The sequence below is a fragment of the Sminthopsis crassicaudata genome, chromosome 2 (assembly GCF_048593235.1).
Source record: "Sminthopsis crassicaudata isolate SCR6 chromosome 2, ASM4859323v1, whole genome shotgun sequence".
Taxonomy (NCBI): Eukaryota; Metazoa; Chordata; class Mammalia; order Dasyuromorphia; family Dasyuridae; genus Sminthopsis; species Sminthopsis crassicaudata.
The window spans coordinates 653,968,797-653,987,223 of NC_133618.1; the positions used below are offsets into that span (position 1 = coordinate 653,968,797).

Genomic DNA, 18,427 nt, shown 5'->3' on the forward strand with positions numbered 1-18,427 from the left:
TAGTGCAGCAGGGATAAAATAAAATAAAATAACAAAAACAAATGCTGAAGGGGAAAACAATCCCCCACAAACCAGTGATGGCCGTTGGGAGGGCACTCTCGTGCTCCGAACCCTAAAATTAAGACTATGGTACCATATCCGTGGAGAGCTCCACTGAGGGAGAACTCAGTCAGAAAGTCGGATGGCCAGGCTAACATCACCCCAGATACAGATCTGTGGGGAGAAAGGTCCTGGTTGGGCCATCTGCTATAAAATAAAAATTACCCAATTGTATCTGACACCTACCAGCTGCATGATGGCGAGCTTCAGTTTCCTCCTCTATAAAATGGGATTATAACATGTGGAGTACTTGCCTTTAAAGGGTTTGGGGAGGTTTAGATAGGATGATGTCCAAAAAGTGCTTTGTAAGCAGTAAAGGGATATCTGGATGACATTATTATGAGACAGCCAGGTAGTGCAATGGATGGTACCTGGAGTCAGGAGGATATGAGTTTAAATTCAGATTCAGACACTTAGTAGCTTTGTGACCCTGTTTGCCTCAGTTTCCTCAACTATAAAATGGGGATAATAATAGTACCTACCTCCCCAGGGTTGTTGTGAGTATCCAATGATATAATAGTTGTAACGTGCTTAGCATAGTGCCTAGGACATAGGAGATGCTTAATAAATATCTATTCCTTATTGTTACTGTTGTTATTATAATTAGAGCAGATCTGATTACAGGAAAGTCCCATGTGAAGAAACTATCAATAAAGACTGGTACCTCATATGCAATTTATAATCATACTGAGGTACTAAAAATTATGTGACTTATACAGGATCACACAATCAGTATGTGTCAAAAGATAGACCTGAATCCAGATATACTTGAATTTTAAAGCTGGATCATTATTATATCATTCCTCTCATTTTTTTCAACAAAGCTCAGATAGAAATTGCTTTGGGATGTGCTGCTATCCTGCTACTGTTCTGTTCTATGCAATGTTCACAAACAATGTTAGAAGGAGATAAAATGACTTAAAATTGAAAATACCAGGAAATCTTTTCTTCTTCTGTAGATTCATGGAAAGCATTTTCAGATAAACTTGTGGGGACTGGATGGCCAGGAAGATTTCTACCTTATCTTGTCCCCAATGGCTTTTCTTTCTTCCGTTAGGTCTATGTTTTGGAGGCCTTTTTTTCCACACAGTTTTGAGATTGAGTATTTGTGATGGCATCTATTAAAAGTGTCCTAAAATGTTTATGCCTCTGTGGCAGGCAATCACAATATTGTCTGGGATAATGTTCTGGTTTTATAACCAGTTAATTTGCTCAATTCTCCAGGATATTCTGTGACATCATTAATTAATCAATTATTGTTTTAGTGAACTCTTGTAAGCTAATTGAAAATCTAAAATACAGAAAATTTTAAAAGGACACTGCATCCATAAAGTTTTCTCCCTTCTCTCCTTAAAGAATCATATATGTCAGAATCACAGGGCTAGATGAGACCTCCAGGGGACCATTGAGGTCAACCCTCTGGCTCCGTATATCACAACACTCAAACTCCTCTGGCCAATTCTGTGACTGATGTCTAGGTAGTTCATACAACGTATCCCACTGGGGGGTCTCCAATAAGTAGTTAATCAGTCTTTCCATCAGATGACATGGCTATAGCAGTCCTGACCTCTCTTACTGCAGGGGTCTGCTAAAAGCTCTTTGGCTCCTCTATGAAGTGGCCACATTTTAGTGACAGACAAAGTGACTCTCTTATGGCTGGTAATCAGTCCATAAAGACTGCCAAGAGCTAGAGTATTTTTATCATTCCTTTCACTCAAGCATCCTAGTTATCATCATTATTATTGTTGTTGTTATTAATAATGATAATGAAATAAACTATGCAAATGGGGAAACAGCTCCAGCCCTAAAGTGCGTATGTGCAGTAATGTGGCAATTTATCCAATAATGGAATCGCAAAGTGATTTTATTTGCTTTTATGGTCCCTTTCTTTCAAAGGAGTGGGGCATCAATAATAGCAATAGTAATGAAATCAACTATGCAAATGCCACAATCGTTTTTGCCCTAATGTAGCAATTTACCAGCAAAGGAAACACAAAATCATCAGATTTTATTTCAGACAACCCAACACGGACAGAGCTTGGAATGTTAATTTACTTGGGGTTACCCAGGCTGGAATTCCTTGTTTCTGAAAAGCCAAGCCAGGCCAATTATGCCAGTGACCAAAAATGGTATTCTTTAATAGGAAGGTCCCAGAAAATGACCCTGCTGCTACTTCAGATCTGGATGGAGAGTTTTTGTCCCGAGAATGAGGTGGAAGATAGAATAATCTTGTTTTCATAGGGATGTTATTAGGACCACAGCAGATCACAGGTTCGGGCAGGAGTAATCATGTCCTTACAATAAGGAATGGCAAGCTAAAGGAGAATATTCTATTGGCCTGGGGCCTTCTCATGTCCTGATAGTTAACCCTTGTTATGGAATTTAGTGCCCTTCTGCTCACACTCTTCATTCTGTGAGATACTCTTCGTCCTCTGAGTCTGAGCTTAATTTAATGGGAAATGTCACACTGGATGGGGGAACTCTCAGTGAAACTAAAGAACAATTTCTAGAGATACAGAATACTAGCTGGGGGTAGCCATAAATACAAATACGCACACACACACACACACACACACACACACACACACACACACACATACACGATATGAATATAAGGTAAATTTGAAGGAAGGACAAAAATAATTAAGTAATGAGAAAGGGGAGTATAATGGGGACAAAAGGAGGAAAAGATAGAATGAGGTAAATTATTTCATGTCTATTATAGTGGAGGAAAAGGTGGAAAGGCAATGGGTATCACTTGAACCTTACTGTCATTAGTATTAATGCAAAGAGGGAATATTACATATAATCAGTTGATATGTAAATCTATCTTACCTACTGAGAAGGAGGAGGGAAAGAGATTAAGTAAAGGGAGAGAGGCTGACAGAAATGGAGGAAGGTTAGACAGAAGCAAAAGAATAATGAGGAGTGAAGGGATGAAAAAGAAGAGAAGACAAACAGAAGGAAAAATAAGATGGAGGAAAATACATAATTAATAATTATTGTGAATGTGAATGGAATGAACTCTCCCATAAAATGGAAGGAGATAGCATAGTGAATAAAAAACCAGAACTTTGAAATATGTTGTTCACAAGAAACACACTTGAAGCAGAGAGATACAAAAAGAGTAAAAGTAAGGGGCTAGAGAAGAATCTATTATGCTTCAGCAGAAATTTTAAAAAGCAGAGGTAGTGATCCAGATTTCAAACTTAAACTTAATTAAAAGAAATAAGAAAGGAAGCAGAGGTAGCAATCTAGATCTCAAAGTAAAAGTAAAAATAAACAATTGAAAGAAATAAAGACTCTAGCAAAAAGTACCATAAGCAATGAAGCAATATCAATGCTGAATATGTATGTATGCACTAAGTTTGCATAATATAGCATTCAAACTCTCAGAGGAAAAGTTAAGTGAGTTAAAAGGAACAAATAGATAACAAAACTATGCTAGTTGGGGAATTCGACTATCCCTTCTCAGAACTAAATAAAAGCAACAAAAAATAAACAAGAAAGAAACTAAGGAGGTAAATAGAATATTAGAAAAATTATATATGACAAACCTTTGGAGAAAACTGAATGGAAACAGAAACGAATATAACTTTTTCTCAACAATCCATGATACCTATACAAAAAGTGATAACCTAAAAATCAAATGTAGACAGGCAAAAATATTAAACATATTCCTTTCTTGATCATAATGTAATAAAATTACACTTACCAAAGTGCAATAGATAATTAGATTAAAAGTTAATTGGAAATGAAATAATCTAATCCTAAAGAATAAATGGGTTAAAGAACAAATTATAGAAATAATCAATTATTTCATTAAAGATGACAACATACCAAAATTTATAGGATGCAGCCAAAGCTGCATTTAGAGACAAATTTATTTCTCTAAATTCTCACATTAACAAAATAGAAAAACAAAGAACAATTAATGGGCAAGTAATTTTTAAAAACTAGAAAAAAATAAAGCAAATTTTAAATCCCCAAACTAAGATCCAAATTGGAAATCCTAGAAACCAAAGGAGACAATAATTCTAAGAAAAAAATTATCAAGCTAATGAATCTAGGATCTAGCTTTATGAAAAAATAACAACAATAATAAAATAAATAAGCTACTGGTTAATTTGATTAAAAATAAAGAAGAAAAACAAATATGCAGCTTTAAAAATGAAAAGGGTGAAATTCCCATCAATAAAGAAAAAATAGAAGCAATCATATGTGCCAACTATATGCCAATAAATATGACAATCTTACCAAAATTAATGAATATTTACAAAAACATAAACTATCCAGATTAACATATCAGGAAATAGAAATGCCTAAATCATTCCATCTTAGAAAAAGAAATTGAACAAATCATTAATGAAATTCCTAAGAGTCAGATGGATTCACAAGTGAATTCTACCAAACATTTAAATAACAATTCTAATATTATATAAACTATTTGGAAAAATAGATGGAGTCCTACCAAACTCCTTTTATGACATAAATATGGTGCTGATATTTAACTGATGCAGTGCCAAAAGAGAAAAATAATTTTAGATCAATTTCCTTAATGAATATTGATGCAAAAATTTTGAACAAAATACTAGCAAGATGATTATAGTAATATATCACAATGATCACATATTATGTCCAAGTGGGATATATACCAAGAATGCAAAGTTAGTTCAATATTATGAAAACTGTCAGCATAATTGACCAAATCACTAATAAAACTAATAGAAATCATATTATTATTTTAACATTTATAGTGCTGAAAAGAGATTACTCATTCCTATTAAAAACATTAGAGAGAATAGAAATAAAAGGAACATTCCTCAAAATGACAAGCAGTGTCTATGTATAACCATAAGCAAGCATCATCTGTAATTGTAGTAAGCTAGTAGCCTTTCCAATAAGATCAGGAGTGAAAAGAAAGAAAGGGAAGCTCAGATGGTTGATTGCAGAGTCAATCATCAAGAAAAAGGACTGGAGATAGATCTAAGCTCATAAACAGTTTTTTGACAAATACTACCATTATAATCATGGACAAATCACTCTAACCCCATAGTGTCCCACATAATACTCTTAAGACTTTGAGATGTGTAATTACAGATCATTTGTCAATACTGAGAGTTGCCACATGAGGGAAAGGGGAAAAATAAGTTCTCATTTAATTTTTCTTATTTAATAAGAAGAATATAACTGGAAACTATCAAATCAAAGAATAACACCTAATTTTCATGAAAGTTCTATAATTTGCAAAGCACTTTCCCTATGTACAGTCTCATTTCATTTTTATAATGATCTAAGAGTTAAACAAGACAGGCATTATGTCTCCTTATCATTTTACAGAATAGGAAACTGATTCTTGGTGGGATTAAGTGACTTTCCCCAAATAACCCAGCTACCAAAGGAATAAGATCTTCCACCTTAGAATTCAGCACAATTTCCAGTGTACCATACTACCTTTCCAAATCTACTTTTATCCACTGGAGAGAGACCTATTAGTATGGATCAAAAACCTTTGGGGCTCACTGGACATATTCAGGGTACATGATAATGCAATTACAAGATACAGTCCATTGTTTATTGACAACTGATGAAGGAAATAAGCTAGCCCTGAGAAAAAACCCTTGACTTCTAAACAGGTTGTCAATTTTAAAAATAAATAAATAAAAGGGAAACTCTAACAGTCAGTTTTAATTAATTCACTGTAATCAGCTTTTCTTGTCCTATTAGTTGGCATTATATTAACACACTCTTGAGCAAAATACCAGAAGCTTTCATTAGAATCATTAACATAATTTGATAATGGATAGGATTTGATTTCTGACTTTTGCACTTTGATTCAAAGCTTGGTACAAGATGTAATCTCTCTGATTGGCTGGGACTTCCCCCCTCAATGAACACTTCGCATGACATTGCTTTGTTAACTGCAATTAATGTTAACATTTGTCATGAGTTTTATTATTTGGAAAAGAGACCATGATGATAAAAGATGTGACAGAGACATATACAGTCTCCTTCTCCAAAATGGCTTTGTCCTCATTTAAGGTTTGGAAGAAATTTATTAAATAAATCAAGCATGATTTTTTTTTTTTTTTTGTTTTTAGACTCAGGATGGATTGTTTAAAGGGTTGCCTCTTTGAAACTGACATTTAAATTCTCAAGAAACAGCATCATTTGGGTCTGAATGAGATCTATAGCAGGCTTGGAGATCAGAACCGAGGCTGACGAAGAAAAGTTACATGTTCTTCTCTAGTTCCACACAAGAAGATGCCAGGGCATGGAGATTAAAAGCACTGGTAGTTTAAATCCAGATAGGAATAGGAAGCATGCTTATACATGTGTGCACACATACACATTCACACATACCCTTACTAATTCAGATGATCTCTTTTTTTTTTTCTTGGATAGAAGAAGGTGTCTTGCTAATAAAGTTTTTAAGTTAATTAATCTTTTTTTAATTAATTTTATAATTATAATTTTTTGGCAGTACATATGCATGGGTAATTTTTTTTACAACATTATCCCTTGTATTCACTTTTCCAGATTTTCCCCTCCCTCCCTCTACTCCCTCCCCTAGATGACAGGCAACCCCATACATATTAAATGTATTACAGTATATCCTAGATACAATATATGTGTGTAAAACCAAATTTCTTGTTGCATGGTAAGAATTGGATTCTGAAGGTATAAGTAACCTGTGTAGAAAGACAATAGTGCAAACATTTTACACTCATTTTCCAGTGTTCCTTCTCTGGGTATAGCTGTTTCTGTCCATCATTGATCAACTGGAACTAAATTGGATCTTCTTTATGTTGAAGATATCTACTTCAATTAGAATATATCTTCATACAGTATCATTGTTGAAGTGTATAGTGATCTCCTGGTCCTGCTCATTTCACTCAGCATCAGTTCATGTAAGTCTTTCCAAGCCTCTCTGTATTCATTCTGCTGGTCATTTCTTACTGAGCAATAATGTTCCTATAAGTTAATCTTTAGTTCAACTGAATTCAATAAACATATATTAAGGGTTTTCTATGTGAGAAAAAGTATGGCATAATGGATGGAAGGCCAGTTTGATATCTGCAAGATTTGAATTCAAGTACTACCTCAGACACATAGTAGCAGTATTACCCAAAGCATTGCCTCATTGACACAAGCAAACTCTCTTAAGACTAGAAATGAGAGATGAGTTGGGAGTTTTCACAGTGAAAAACTATATACACACAACACACACAAAAACAAAAAACAAAAACAAAAACAAACAAACAAACAAAAAAAAAAAAACACAGTGGTGCTATCAGAAGCTGGGGATGCAAAAATAAAAACAACAACCCATAAGAAGCTTATCTTCTACCAGTGTGTGTGTGTGTGTGTGTGTGTGTGTGTGTGTGTGTGTGTGTATGTGGAGGAATAAACAATTTATACAGAGAAGTAAATCAAGAGTATCTACAAAGGAATAAAAGATAATTTTAAGAGAAAGGGGCAATAACAACTTGAGAGGAAACTGTCATAAAATACCACTTGTAGGAGTTATCATCTGACCTGAACTTTAAAAGTTGGAGAGAAATCTATAAGAAAGAAATAAGGAAGGTCTATGTTCTGTTAACTTGGCCATTTCCTCTGAAGCTGCTGACTGAATACCTACTGTTGGGAGAAGAAACAGGATCACAATCTGTGTAATGGGCACCAAAAGGACATACAAATCAAGTGTTTCATGTGATCATAAGGGGTGGCAAGAATATTTTATTCATAAGACAACTGGGTAGTGCATAGGAAAGTAAAAAAAAAAAAAATCATGGTAAGAAGCCTAAATCTCACCTTTGTTAGGTTAGTTGGCTTTTTTATATCAGTGCCAATAGAGTCCCAGACATGATCTTAATAGAATACCAATATCAACTGCACCCAGAACTGGAGAGTCATCTGTCTATTTATCATCCTCCATGAGTCCTGGAGCACAAAATGGACCATCTAGAGGATGTTGTGTATATACCTATCCATATATATAGTTAAAAAACCAGACAAAGTTCTCCCTCCCTTATCTTCCCCCAGTGTCTAAGGGGTTTTCTCTATAGTGTACTAATGGTCTGCAATTTATTTTAAGAGGCTATTTTTGTCCATAAGAAGTACTTAAGGGAGCCAGGAACCATAAACACCTTCTTTTTCAAAAATTTGTTTCCTTTTTCCCAGCCTGTAATTTAACTCTGACTGGCACCATTCAAATCAACTGTTCAGGGCTCAGACTTAGAGCAGTCAGCTCCAACTTGGAGCAAAATTTTACAACCAAGTTGGAAATCCCTTAAAACAAGGTTTTAGGAGGAGATCGCTTGACAGACTTAACTCTCGTGGTACAAATATGCCACAATGACATAGCAATTAGTTATTCAAAATACGGGAAAGGATTACAAGCTTTGCAAGTCATTTCATAAATATGTCCTATTCGCATATACAATCAGTAATTATACCATTCTTATTCAACTGTAAACTTCCTGGGGATGATTTATATCTCATTGAAATCAACACAAAAGTATTTCCCTCCTCAGAGGAAGGGCCTTCCCTCTAATCTCCAAGGCTCGTGTACATCAAAGCCGGGGAGCTACTGTTCTGCCTAACCAATGTAAATAAAATCATACACAAATGTTTATGCAAATTAATAGAGAGAGATCTGTCAAGAAACATTTATCTTCTGGGCTTGATGGGAATTTGCATAGTGCTCCCCTAAGAATGCTCAGGCAAGTGAGGCAAGTCAATTATATACTATCCATGAGGGGCTATGAAGCTAAATGGATTTCTCCAGAGATTTCTCCTGACCTCAGCAGGGACCAAGGACTTTAGGGCCTCCAAGCCAGATGAAGGAAGGCAGAAGGCTGGGTAGACAAGGCAGAACTCAGTGCTTCTGATATTCTGCTATCTTTACCCCAAAAGTCCCTGAAAACCCCTATCCAAAAAAGTCCATTTTGAATCGAAGGCAGACATATCACAGAATCATAGGCTCATAGGTTGAGGGGTAAAAGAGACCTTAAGAGTGCAAGAGGGAACATAATGTCCAATAAAACTGGAAAAAAATAGTAGACAGGGAACAGGTTATACAGGGATTTAATAGGTAAACAAAGGCGCTTAGATTTTATTCTAGGGGCAATAGGTAGCCACTGGAATTGGTTGAATAGTTACACAGATCTTTCTATCTGTGTAATTATGAATAACAGGTTTATGTTGAAACTTCAAATCTGAGGGTTTGCTCTAGAAAGTTTTTTTGAGACTAAGGGACCTGAAAAATTGACCAAGGAAACTGGTAGACACTCTTCTAGAGGATAAGGCAGAGATCTCATGGAGGGAGTACAGAAGTTATTCTGTCTAGAAGCAAGCAGAAAGACTTGAAAACTTTCTTCTTTCACCCTCAAACTTTGTCTTAACTGTTCCTTTTTAGACTACTAATTCTGGTCTGAGACTTTAGATTCCAGAGGTAGTATGACAAAGTTGAATCGAGAAGCTTTCCTCTACCTTCAGATATGGTGCCAACCACTTTGATAGGTTTTTCCAGCTTCCTAGTTGCCAAAAAACCTTTTTGGAAATATTCTTTTAAGTCTTAATATCAAGATTTACTTTTAGTTCTAGTTGTCCACTTAAACTACATTCATTCACTTAAAATTCTGCACAGTAGATACAGTGTGGGATCTAAAAATCAGGAAGATTCATTTTCCTGAGTGCAAATCTGGCTTCAAATACTTATTAGCTGTGTGACTCTGAGAAAGTCACTTAATTAACTCTGTTTATCTCAGTTTCCTCATTTGTAAAATGAGCTGGAAAAGAAAATGGCAAATCTCTCTGGTATCATTGCCAAGAAGAGCCCAAAAGAAGTCACAAAGAGACACAACACAACACCAAAACAACTTCAGTATGAAAAAAGATTTTCTGATTGAATAAGAAGTTATCTCAATTTTAAAGTTTCTTCATCATCATTTTCTGCTATTGTCATTGTTATTTTCTGGCTTCCAATTTGTTGAATCCCAACATCTACACATTTCCTAGCTAAACATCTTCTCCCTTCTACCTTACTTACTAATTTTTAAGCACATCTTGTCTTTGCCTGACATCTTCCTTTCATTACCAGTTTCATGTTGGCTCTCCCCTTACTTCCTTCCCTATCACTTTATGAGACATATGTTCATTCATCTCCTCTGGAACACATTTCCCCTCAACTCAATGGGTTTTCCACCCTACCTACCTAATAGAAGATCAAAGATGATCGATGGAAGACTCTAGATATCTCACAATAATAACTGTCACTATCCAACAAAATGGGTAGCCATGACCCATACAACTATTTATATCATTTATGCTTCTCTAAAACCTGTTACTTTCATCCCTTTCCAATGTGTATCCACTTGATTGCTTTCTTTCTGAAAACCTAAAAAATTAATGAATGAACAAGTATTAAGTGCCAGATACTGTGATAGTTAAAAGAATACAAAAACACACGTGAGACACTTCCTCTCTTCAAGACCTATAGTCAAATAGGGAGAGATAAAATATAGGTTATAGATGGATGTTGACCAGGGAAGGGAATTTTGGTCCAAATTGTTATAAAATGGGTAAATGTAGCCATGAGGCAATTGACTATTATATTATTCCAAGAAGCCATGGTAATATTGATTTGATAACCATTCCCAGAGAAAGAAGTGAAAGGTGCCAAAAGGATTACACAGAAAGGGTGATAGAACATATGGAAGATACCTATAACTGATGGATGTAAGATATGGTCAAGGGCCAGCTACATGTCATGGTCCTGGGCAGATAAAGTAGAACAATTTTCTTCTAGTGAGGCTGACTGATCAAATCCAATTCAATCAGTATATGTTGAACACCTGCTGGGTCACCAGCCTATAGAACTGTGAAGTAGGTGAATTCTACCTTCCAATACTTCAGTCATCCCTTTTTTATTAAACTTTTTTTTCAATTCAGAGACACCATTTCACTTTCCCTTTTCTTTTTAGGTACCCAGTGCCCTTCAGATATCTCCCAATCTTTCCCAACCACCAGCAAAACCCATTCTTAAATCCTTCATACACACTAATCTCTAAATAGCACAATACCTATTCCAGTCTATTGTAGCTTGTTTTGGCATTTAAATGGACTCTAGAGAAGAATTGGAATGACCAGTAAGTAATTAAAGAAACTTTGACACATTTTAACTAGGGAATAATATGTGACAAAATCCAATTGCAAAAGAATGGAAGGGTGAGAGGAGAAATCCGGGAAGGATATGTAGTAGCACTCTACCTAGGCAAACCGAGGCATCAGTCTGGCACTGCCAAAGTAAAGCAGGAAAGGGCAGGGAAGGGATACAGGTAAAAAGGTCTAGAAAGCTTTGGTGAGATGATCCTCAGGAAATTCCAGAAGTACTTCTAGAAGCTTTACCATGGACTTGGCCCAGTATTACATTAAATTCTGCCTATATAATATAATATATACTCCATATAATATACTCCAGCAACAAAAGCTCTGCATCTAGACACTCCATTAAAATGTATGCTTCTTGAGGTCTGATGTCATTTTTTTTTGCCTTTCTTTGTGTTCTCACTATTTAGCCCTCTGCTGGGTACATGGTTAAGGTCTTGATAAATACTTTCTGATTGATTGATTTTGGAGATAGAGTATCTGAATTTCAGATCCACCTTTACTTCTTGTTATGTATGAGGCTCTGAGAGGTCACTGAACATTTGTGACTTCAAGTTGCACATCTGAAGATGCAAGCATGGGCTTTTTGTTCTGCTGCCTGTTTCAATCATGTCTGACTCTTCATATCCTTATTTGTGGTTTTCTTGACAAAGATACCAAAGCAGTTTTGTCATTTCCCTCTCTACCTAATTTTACAGATAAGGGAACAGAGGCAAATAGGGTTAAATGACTTGCACAGATTTGCAAAGCAGGCAAATGTCAGAGACTGAATTTGAACTCAGGAAATTGAGTCTCCCTGACTGCGATCTCAATGCTCTCTACACTAGGGAGCCACCTCAATGATCTTTGAGGTTCTAGCTCTATGTTACTTATACTATTGGGACCATCATCAAATGATGCCTCAGGGCAGGTTGGGAAATCTGAAGAAAATTAGAAGTTTTATGGGAAGGGATATATCTCCTCTAGGTGTAGCTGGCAGGCTTTCAGGTACCAATGCCTAGGGAAGGAAGATGCTAGGGCTATATAATGGAGTAGGGGAAAAGAAAGCCTTTATCATAGAAAGATTCAAGTAGAGATAGGTCTAGATAGAAAAGAATTGGCAGGCAGGAGAAGGAGAAGGGGAGATATCTAAAACTCATCACAGAAAGGAATAGGTCAAGACAAACAAAGAGGCTTTCTGGTTTACCACAACAGCTTAACATGATATTCTTTCCAGAAAGATTTTAGTCAGATTCTTAGGAGAAAAAGTGAATGTCTGGAGGTAAAATGTTAGACTCTAGGCAGCAGGAGGAGCAGGAAGTTTTTGTCCACCAAGTCTTCTTTTTGAAACTGTCAGAGATTACACTGTCTAGAACTACCTACATGTCAGGTCATGGTTCACTTATGAGAGGTACCAAATTACAGAAGCTGGACATAGCATCACCCCCCCAGGAAGGGGGGCTACATAAGATTTAAAATAATTAGAGAATGGTATAGTACTTCACAATAAGAGTGTACTTTCTCTATCTTTCTTCAAAGTGTTTTCTCTCTCTCATATTCTCATATCTGGAGGAGGAAGGAGAAAAAAATTTTTCTCCCCAATGGGGGTGGTGGCAGAAGTAGAAGAAAGTAAATATTTCTTAGTTGAAAAAAATTAATACAAGAACAATAAAACACTAACATGCCTTCACATCTATTATCTGTCTTGATTCTGACAGTACCCTCTATAATTGTTAAAGGGGTTTCATTGTCCCCACTTTGCAAATGAAGAAACTGTACTAAAATGCAATAAAAAAGACTTGTCCTCAATCCTTGGAGCTAGTATAGTGGGAAGCCTCTGATTGCTTCTGTGTAGTTAAAGTCTCTTTCCATCAAAGAAAGTATTGGCAACCTATGATACTGAGAATTAAAGGGTAGGTCAGAAACCATCTTCAGTGTCACTAAGGCCTGTTGAAAATCACTTGAGCTCAAGGAAAATTTGATTCAATTTAATTCAACAAAACACTATTAAATGATTACTATAAATAATCCACTATGCTTGGCTTCGGATGCAAAACTAAAAGGGAAAAAAAATCCCTTCCTTTAAGAGCTTACACTCTACTAGACTAAATAACAAATTATATAAATTTTATCTTCTATTTCCTCTTTCTCTCAAATCCCACTGCCTTGGCACTATTCAATGCTCCTACCTAGGTCTGGCCTCTTTCACACTACAAATAATAAAATATAATTAATATATAATATAATACAAATAATATATATATACATATATATAATTATATGTAGTTATAATATCCCCCAACTTTTTTCCTCTGCTTACCCAACCAGAAACCCAAATCTTTAGTACTATTTTTCACCTAGGTGCCAGGCTATCACATCTAAGTGTGGTACTAACAAAAGGATTAGCCCATCCAGAGGTAGCCAGTGGCACGGTGGACAGGGTGCTGAGCTCAGAGTAAGAAAGATTGAGTTCAACTGGGTCTCTGACACTTACTGCTGTACAGCCATGGGCCAGTCACTTAAACTCTGTTTTCCTCAGTTTCCTCAACTGGAAGATGAGGTTAATAATGACACCTATTAAAAATTAGAACACAATGTTTTGTAAGCATGAATGTTGAAAATTATTCATGTATATATTTTGAAAATAAAAAGCTTTAACTAAAAAATAATAATAGCACCCATTCCACAAAGTTGTAGTGAAGATCAAATGAATTAATATCACTAAAAAGCACCTAATATAGTACCTTGAACTTGATAGGTATTCTATGACTTTTATATTTACTTATATATAAGGAATTCAAGTTTTTAAAGAGGAAAAGGTTAGTTTAAAATTTCATTAGTTGGGCTATAGTAGTTCAAAATTTACCAAGTTATTAGTAAAAATTTCCTTGGGATATAATTTTGTACAAAGGGAATCTGCCCAGTAGCCCTTGTTAATTCCAAGTCATTCAAATCTTATTAATTTTCCTACGCTCAAATCTACTCCATAGAACAAAAAAAAATTAGGGATTAGCCACTTGAATCTCACTTCCAAATGCTGCTAAACTCTGCCTTTGACCAGCTTTTGTGACAAAGTAAAACTGGTCAGAACTATGTAGTGTTAAAGGTCTAATTATATTTGTTATGAAATCAAATACTGGAACTTAACCTCTGGTTCACGGGAAAGAGATGTTGATGGAAAATTCTACTTATCATTGGAGGACCATTACAAATTCTACAAGGCATATTTAAACCGATTATTACTCCAAACACACAGCTAGATATACTTATTATACATGGGGGAGCCCGACCACTGTTTCACAGCAGAACTGGGCGTCTGTGAATGTTGAATATATTTCAACATTTCTACGGTAAAACCTTAATTTCAGAGATTTATAACCAGCGTAAATCTGTCCTCAACAGAAGCCTGACACAAAATCACTTTGCCCAGTAGCAATTTTTTAAAGTTTTGGACTAAGTGCCTTTTATTCAACTTTACAGCCAAAAAATGAAGCAAAGCAAAGCAATGTAAGAATCACCTTCAGGCTACAAACATCCACACACTGACACACATACCCAAGTTAACACCATTATCTCTGGCTCCTCCAGGGTAGAGGCCAGGATTTGGACTGTGAACTAGATAGAGAATGTGCATGGGAATAGAGGGTGAGAAATGTTGATAAAAATTCAGTAGATGTGCTGATCATTTAAAACACAGTTTGTTTATTTTATTTTATTTTTTTTGGTAACAGATCAAGTATGCTTATTATATCAAAAGATAGCATGCCCCCAAATTCTTAATGCAACTATAAACTATTGTTACAGTTCTAAATTGCACTAAGACTTTTGGGACACCTTGTATTTTCATTATCTAAAAACTCTTAGGACAGCTTTTGTAGCAGAATCTGAGACTAGGATAATCCATGTCAGTGTAAGAGAATTGTAAGCCAAAGTATGGCAAGAAGATGTCAGCCCCAAGCATAAGACAAAGATCCACCCCCCCCATCCCACTACACCCTTCACTGCCAGAATTCTTTGTTCTATGCTAGATATAGCTAAGGATGTATGAGAATGACATAGCTTAAAACTGGAAAAATAAGATATTTTGGAAATTCTCTATTATCTGCATGATGTTATCTAAGAACTTAGAGTTACCATACAATACACAAGCAAGTTCTGACCTCAAACATCACCTAGTATAACCATAGTTGTAATTCCTGCCCAGAACTGAATCTACCCCACAGCTAGTTTTCACTACTTATGATACTGAGGACAATCCAGTTATTTTACAAATGAGTAAATTAAGACCCAGGGAAAAAGACTTGAACAAAACTACAGAGCTAGCAAGTAGTTGGAATGGTCTCAAATATGTCATCTCTTGCAAAATCCATGATTCTTTACACAACCTTTCAGTTGCAGTAATCATTCTAGATAAGCACAGGCATCAGTCTTACCTGCTTATTCTTGTGGTTTATTAATTCTGTTTTATTTTTCCAAATACATGTCCAGATAGTTTCTAGGATGCACCTTTGTAAAATCTTGTATTTCAAATTTTTCTCCCTCTTCTCCTTCTCCGTTCCCCAAGCATTCTGTTATAGGGTAAATGTACAATTTTCAGACATGTTTTTGAAGTTTTACTTACAGGCTTAGAGTCTAGTTCCTCTAGCTCAAGAAAGAAAACTCAAATAGGACCAAGATCCCTGATGAAATGCACAAAATAAATAAATGAATGAATGAATCTGTGTTTGACCCTCTGCTGCTTATTGATCTTTGACTTGGATAAAGTTAGAAAAGGCTTTTTTTATCCCATCTGCTGCTGGTACAAAACACAGAGGGGCATTAGAATCCAAAAATAGCTAGGAAGCAGAATGACATCGGATTGTAATCTCCCTGAGGAAAAGGACTGGCACATACCAAATCTTCAATAAATGTTTATTAATAGATTTAAATTGGGGAAGAGCAAAGGCTTTGGTATTAGAGAACTGGGTTCAAATCCCATCTCTGATATTTACCACCTATGTTTTCTTGGGCAAGTCACTTGCCTTGGGCCTCAATTATCAACTGTAAAAATGAAAGTTAGACTGCTTGGCCTTTGAGTTTTGTTCCAGCTCCATGGGTAGGATCCTATGATTTTAATGGTCTAGAATACTGTGTAAAATTTAGTAAGATTAAATCAATGAGGGATAAATGTAAGGTCATATATGTGAGTCTAAAAAATCGATGCCAAGCAAAAGATCAGCGAGGCAAGGCTAAATAGAAGTCTATTGGGGAAATATTTGGGAGTTGAGTGGACTGCAAACTCAAAACTAGTCAAGAGTAAGAAAAAGCTAAGGTAATCTTAGAGTTCTAAAGAGGTTTTTGCCCCATACTAATTAGGTGACAATCTCATTCTACTATCTGGTTAGATCACATCTGAAGCCACACTTTGGAAAGGACAATTATAAATTAGAATATTTAGAAGTGAGTAAATAGGAAGGTGAAAAGGTTTACATTAATGACATATAAAAATATATTGAAGGAAGGGAGGTTGTTTAGCCTGAAGAAAAGAAAGCTGGGCAGCGCTACTACTGGGATTATATCCCAAAGAAATACTAAAGAGCGGAAAGAGACATATATGTGCCAAAATGTTTGTGGCAGCTCTTTTTGTTGTAGCTAGAAACTGGAAGATGAATGGATGTCCATCAGTTGGAGAATGGTTGGGTAAATTGTGGTATATGAAGGTTATGGAATATTATTGCTCGGTAGGAAATGACCAGCAGGAGGAATACAGAGAGGCCTGGAGAGACTTAAATCAACTGATGCTGAGTGAAATGAGCAGAACCAGAAGATCACTGTACACTTCAACAACAATACTGTATGAGGATGTATTCTGATGGAAGTGGAAATCTTCAACATAAAGAAGATCCAACTCACTTCCAGTTGATCAATGATGGACAGAGGTAGCTACACCCAGAGAAGAAACACTGGGAGGGGAATGAAAATTGTTAGCACTAATATCTGTCTGCCCAGGTTGCATGTACCTTCGGATTCTAATGTTTATTGTGCAACAAGAAAATGATATTCGCACACATGTATTGTACCTAGACTATATTGTAACTCATGTAAAATGTATGGTATTGCCTGTCGTCGGGGGGAGATAGAGGGAGGGGGGGGTAATTTGGAAAAATGAATGCAAGGGATAATATTATAAAATATATATATATATATATATATATATATATATATATATATATATATATATATATATATATATATATAATAAAAAAAAAGAAAAGAAAGCTGGGCATGGGAGTAGAAAGGGCAAGATAGTTGTCTACAACAATGTTAAGAGATGTCCAGATGGAAGAGAAATTGGATTTATTCTCATTAGATCTAACAAAAATGGTTCAAAGTTGCAAAAAGGCAAAATGAGGGGAAAACCTTCTAATAATTATAAATATCCAAAAACAGAATTAGCTGTCCCAAGTAGCAGTAAGTAGATCATTGTTTAATGAATGTTGATTTTTTTGTCAGGTATGTTGTTGAATGGACTATTGTTTAGGTATGGGTTGGAATGGACAATCTAGAGGTTCCTTCAAACTCTGAGATTCTACAAACCTACCCAGACCCAGTGTTGAGATTCTGTAATTCTTGGGCATTATATAGTGGAAAATGAAAACCTATATGAAGCCATCTTTATAGAAGCCCAAGAAAAAGGAACAAAAGATAAAGTGTGAGATACACTCTCCGCTGTCATTACCACCCTACCATGGCCAAAGAAAGAGGTTATTAAACATAATACATAAAATAACATTTAGTCAAGGAAATCTGGATAATTACTTAGTCAAAAGGACATTGAACCAGGTTCTAAGCCATTGCACTGAATTGGGAATGGCATTACTTATGTCTGAAATTAAATTGAGTAAAACTTCCCAAGCCCTCCCTTAAAGATCATCTATAAGTAATGAATTAGAGTACTTTGTTCATGGATCTTCCTTCTATGATTCCTTTGAAAGGAATAATATATGCTCTCCCCCAAAACCTATGATGCTCCTATGATACAATTCAACCAACATATGGTGAGCCCCTTCTAGGGGCAAAAACACAAACCACAGAGTAATTTTGGAGCCAGGAAGACCTATATTTAAGTCCTACCACTGGTATATACTAACTTAAAGACTTTAGTTGAATTACTTTGGCTTTCATTGTCCCAAGCATT

General features: G+C 35.6%; 1 protein-coding gene across 1 annotated transcript in view; it reads right to left on the minus strand.

The window, feature by feature from the left end:
- The window catches only part of LRMDA (leucine rich melanocyte differentiation associated), a 1,299,052-nt gene that overhangs the window by 752,008 nt on the left and 528,617 nt on the right, over nt 1-18,427 (minus strand). The window lies entirely within an intron of this gene.